This window comes from Cryptomeria japonica, chromosome 3, assembly GCF_030272615.1.
Source record: "Cryptomeria japonica chromosome 3, Sugi_1.0, whole genome shotgun sequence".
NCBI classification, from domain to species: domain Eukaryota; kingdom Viridiplantae; phylum Streptophyta; class Pinopsida; order Cupressales; family Cupressaceae; genus Cryptomeria; species Cryptomeria japonica.
In genome coordinates this window covers 184,776,534-184,782,719 of record NC_081407.1, presented here as the reverse complement: position 1 = coordinate 184,782,719, position 6,186 = coordinate 184,776,534, and positions in this window count along the sequence as shown.

Sequence of the window (6,186 nt, the reverse complement as noted above, 5' to 3'; positions counted from 1 at the left end):
GAAAGATAGAAGAATGGTTAGTTTATTAGAGATAGAGATAAGTGATGTGAAGATGATATTGAGATAGAATATGAGAGAATGAAATATAATAAGGTTAGATGATAGAAAAAGATTTAGAAAGAGATGATGAGAAAAGAATCAACAAACTAGCAATAAGCAGATGAGATGAGAATGAGAATGATTGAATCAAGAATTTGTGTCATTATTTATTGCACGATATATATTCATCACTGAACCTTATTATTGAATAATGAAGCTTAGCACATCACAGTATAAGGAACCAAGATTTAAAGATATCTCATTGGAGAAACAAACACATAGCAGACAAGAAGAAAACAAAGAAAAAGATAATGCCCATCATGGCTCCTCTAGTTGCTTGTGGACATCCTTGAGTAGCATAGGAACATAATCTGTCACTAAATGATAAAAGATAAAAACTAACTTGGACAAAATTCAATAGCTATACTGACCTTGTGCCTTCGTTCCCAGTTGCTTGATGTGATGGTTGATAATGTTTGATCTCAGAAAGTTGCGGTCCTCGTTTAAGATTGACCTGTCTAATTTTGAGTGTATCCTCTTCTGTTTAAGACAAGATAATGATCACTTTGATATGGATATAATATGATTGATAAGATAGTTTGATCAGTTGATTGTAGATGTTTGACTGGATAGTCATATCCTTTATTAACTTTGTGTAAAGTGTTTGCTGGATATCTACTAGGGTATTTGTTTCTTACAAGACATTTTATTGCAATTTTTTTGATTGATTGATTTTCGATTTTTAGTTCTTTTCTAAGAGCTTTTTTGATGTTTTTGGATTATGTGGATTGATATTTGAATGTTTTTCGCTGATTTTTTAAAGACATTTTGTAGATGTTTTTGATATTTTAAAGGACATTATATGAATATTTTTGATATTTTCACTACTCTTTCCAATGTGTTGGATTTTTCAAAGGACATTATATGAATGTTTTTGATATTTTCGATGGACTTTTTCCAATGTTTTGGATTTTTTCAAGACTTTATATGATATTTAGGATTTTTTCAGGACATTATTTGATTTTTAGGATTTTTTCAGGACTTTATAAGATTTTTAGGATTTTTTCAGTTATGCCCCCAGTGTGCAAACCTATATGACATGATGATTTGTAGAATTCATGTGGATACAATGAATTTTTGACATGGCCTATGTTAATGCAATATGCCTGATGTTAATGCATTTCCTATTCGAACAAGATTAACTCTGTTTGTTTAGCCTTTTGTAATACACCAATTGAAATGGAGGTGCAAAACATTTCATAGATAAGAGATCAATCGATTCTTAAGGTCCTTTGGAACATCCAAATTAACACGGTTAGTGACTAGGATTTACAAATGGAGACATGGAAAACTTCCCCATTGGTTCTTGAAAGTTTGATCTTCTTTTGCCCATGTGTGTGTAAATGAGTTAATTCTTGCTCTTGTGTTCACTAAAGATCCTTAGCATCCTATATGACTAGCTACATGGATTATCCTAACTTCATAAGCATCCCGAATAGTGCCTCGCTGCTAGCAAGCTTTTAGAGCTCCGATGAGGTTATAGACTATAATTTCTCAAATATTGCTCAATTGCCAGTAGGCATTCATAGCCCTAATGGAGGTACTTGCATGTTCCCATAGTCAAGCTTTTTGTCACACTTTGTATGTGTGATATTTCAGTTATATATTATTTCTCTTTTGCCTTGAGATGAATATTTGGCATAGCTCTTTTTCTTTTATTATTTTCTTGCCTTGACTTGTAAGTAATGAAACCTACTTGGGTGTGATAATTAAAGCAACGCTGAAGTAGAATTTTAGATTTTCACTAGTCATATGATCAACTAGGTGTCTAAAATGAATTGGAGATTTTCTTAATGTGTTTGAGATATAGTAATTGATACATTTTGGGTTAACAAGTCTCAAATAGTGAAATCATTACCCAACCATAAGTAAAGCGTCGTCACAGGGTAATGTTGAAAATAAATGCCCTTAGGATCTCAAAGACTTCATGTCTGAATATCCAAGAAAGGAGATGGCCCTTGTTTCTCTTGAATGAAAATGAATGACAAACTTGGATAGTTGCCTTGTTTTATTGATGCTGCTATATGAAAGTGCATAAACTTTGCGAATGTGATTTCTGAATATGATGTGCTTGGAAAGAAATTATATGCAATGCAATGATTTGAATAAAATGATATGTAATGCAAAAAATAAAACCTAAACTAACCAGCCCTTAGATATAATATCGTTTTAGGTGCATGTTGTTCATAGGGTCAAGAAGTTTTGTGTAGGTAGTTCATTGGTCTTTGTTTGAAGAGTCGGATAAAGATTTCTTTTCCAATAGGATATAAGGACTCAGTTAAGTGTACATGTTCAACATCTCCAATGTCGATTTCCTTAGTTTTTGGATTTTGTGGATCATCAAAGGTAAATCCATCTCTGGAACCAATGAATTCAGCTATAGCCTTATCATTTTCAAATAAATCCAACTGTGGTAGGTCCTCTTGCCCCTAGTCTATCAAGTGCGGGTGTATGAGGTAGATAGATTCTAGTTCTAAAGTTGTGACATGAGCAGGTGTTATGCCTTTTTCTATTGATGCACTTGAAGAGGATGATGAAGCCAACCAGGTGTTGATCTCATTAGTTGGTATTATGCCTGTGCTTGAAGAAGATGATGTAACAATTTAGGTGTTGATTTCAATAGCTGGTGTCATGTTTGTTTCTATCACCACTTTGGCATGTGATGATAGCTCGCATACAATTGTTGACAAGTTGCTCTATGTAGTATGATCCAGATTGGTGATTTCATTGATAAGGGGTTCATGAACAACTTGTGTAGAGGGATTGGGATCACTAGGACAAATGGTAAATTCTTTTGAGAGGGAATCTTGTGAGGAACCTAGAGAATTATGACATGGAGATGAAGGAATGGAGGGATCTTGATTAGGATTTGGAGAAATAATGGGATCTTGTTTAGGACATGAAGGTAAAGGTATGCTTTGATCTTGTCTTGGAAAGGGATTATTATGAAGGATAGAAGGGATGTCTTGATCTTTCTTAGGAGGTGGATGTTGGATGGGACTTGAAAGCACACTTTGTTATTGAGATGGAAGAATTTGATTATGAATGGAATAAAAAAGAGTGAGGGGATCATCATAAGATTCTTGGTCGGTGGGATCTTGATCAAAAATTGGGTAGGATGGAAGTGGTTGTTCTTGATCTTTATTTGTTTCAGGACTCGTTTCTTCTGATTTTGGATCATCCTCTTAACATGGGGAAGGAGTTTGGAAATTCATAGGAGATTGTTGGAATGTTTCAACATTTTGGCCTGATGAAGAAGGATTTTGAATGAGATCCTCTAAATCATGACTTGAATTATATTGGATTTGTATGATGGATAGCCCTTGGGAGGTTGTGTTATTGGATAGAGATGGAATGGATTGGTCTTGTGTGACTTCAGAGGATGATGAAATGGTGGATAGATATGGTTGATTTGGGATTTGGTTGAAAGGGATTTGATTTTGGTTGAAAGGAATATGATTTTGGGTGAAAGATGTTTGATTTGATAACTCAATGATGAACAGTGAGTACCAAACGGGTACTAACAGGGGGGGTGAATCAGTACAGGCACAAAACCTTTTCCTGAACTGGTTAGATTGCAGACTGTAAACTATTAGCAATCCCTAACACTGGTCTGAACCTGATTACTGCTGGTTAAACACAGTGCAATTGTGAAAGTCATGAACTGGTCAATCTTCTTAGCTTTCCATACAACCTACTCTCTCATTTCCACTTTGTCCTTATGCCTAAGCAGATAAAATATCATCAGAGATACAATGATTTACCGCTAAACAAGAAATAACAAAACATCACATGAAAGAGGCATCACACATGACACACATAATTTTTTTCATGTGGAAACCCAACTAGGAAAAACCAAGGTGGGGATGAATACCCACAAGCTATTTTTGAACTCTTTAGAAGTTTACTCTGTTAGGAGCCAGTTCTGGTCAAATACTGTTACATCAAGTTCTGTTAGGAACCAATAATGTTAGGGATCACCTAGTTAAGGGATGGCTAGAATAACTGGTTAAGGGTTAAACCCTGTTAAAAGGTTACCTTGTTAGAGGATTTTATGAACTCAATGGCTTTGAGTCACCTTGTTAAAGGATTTACAACAAGCTGGTTAATGCTACCCTGTTAAGGGATTTTACTATTGTTGAAGTGATTAGAGATCAAAAGGTATTACAATGATCTGGTAATAGCACTCAATGCCAATGTAGATCCGCTTTAGTTCCTTCCTTCTGCACATACACTATGCAGGTATCAATCCTCTCAACTAGTCTGGCAAGAATCACATATCTCTACACATAGATACACACACAACATTTGCCAACAACCTTAGTATGAAACACCACATTGACCTTATAGGAAACAAATAGGTCGGTAGCATAAACCCTAAACACTTAGGTTGAGAAATTTAGTCGGTTCAATCCTGACCATTGAACACTTCACATTTGAATACAACGGTCTTGAACAGATCTCAAGACATTCTTAATCTTTCATTCTTCGCCGCATCTTGGAGGTGATAACCCATCACGCGTTCTCCACCATTTGCAGAGACTTCGCACATTCCTGAGGTAGATAGGATCAATCTCCTTCATGTAAGATCCTTCACGTGCACGAGGCTGACGTGGCAACATAATCTAATCTCCATAAAAATGCTAACTTATCACACAATGCCATCGGTTGAGACACATAGGCTCAAAACACTTCAACCAGAAACCCTGAAGCTGAGACTACCAACCGGTAGTTATGCCATATGAACCCTAGATACAAAACATTCCATATACCAGTTCTCATTCCGATATACCGGTTCTAGTTCACAACAACATACCGATTCACTTGGACAAGCATAGCACTTCACTTTTTCACATATGTCGGTTCACAATGTCATATGGGTTCTCATTGTTAGTTGCTTAACTTCAATAGTCCTGTTCACTCTTCATCATGTTACCGATTCACTCTTCAACATATTACTGGTTCTCTTTCAGCATGTTGACATCAATGACAACACAATATCATCATGTCAACATATTCTACACATATGCCAGCATGATTTTGGTTGAATAAATTTTGATTTGGACTTTGGTTGAAGGGGGTTTGATTTTGGTTGAAAGAGGTTTGAATGTTGGGTTGATGTGAATTTTTATTTGGACTTTGGTTGAATAGGATTTGATTTTGGTTGAAAGAGGTTTGATTGTTGGGTTGATGTAAATTTTGATTTGGACTTTGGTTGAATGGGGTTTGATTTTGGTGGAAAGGGGTTTGATTTTTGGGCTGATATGATTGGTATGATTGATATAGTGGGTTGAAAGAAAAATAAGGTTTACATGACTCTAATGTTGGTTGAACTGAGGTAGGAATAATTTTGCTGAAGAATGAAGGTTGGCATGCTTGAATGATCTCACAAGAAGAAGAAGGTTTGCCTGATACTAATTCCCTTATGGTCATCACTTCTCTCATCATATTTTCTAACCAGCCCCTATGGTTGTTAGTACTAGTCATGTCTATCACTTGTTGTTACAAAGTATTTATCTGTTGAGCTAAAGTTTCTATGGATGGAAATGGAATAGGAATGGAAGGGATGAATTCTCCACCTTACCTATTAAATGTATAATGACAATCCATGATGTTTTCTTGTTTGGTTTGGACCTGGGATCACAACATGTAAGATATTTTCTCTATTTCTCTAAATGTGACAATGTTTGATTTGTTGAACTTGACCAACTTGTTTGAGTTGAGGCTGAGTTTTATTGATCCTCTGATTGTGATTTGGACATTTGGGGTATGAATTTCTAGGATGATTATGCAAATGACAACGGACTAAGATAGGTGTATATGAAGTCTAGAAAAGGACTAAAATGAAGATTATAAAAACACTAAAATGAACTAGGAGGTCAATGGGACACAAATAAGGACTTATGCGAAGATTATGATGATGTATATGGGAACTCTATGAGGATGATAATGAGGACTATGCAAGGACTAAGAGCGTATATGAGGATGATAATGGGGATGGTAATAAGGACTAAGGACTAAGGACGTATATGAGGATGATAATAGAGACACAAATGAGGACTATGCAAGGACTTAGGACGATAATGA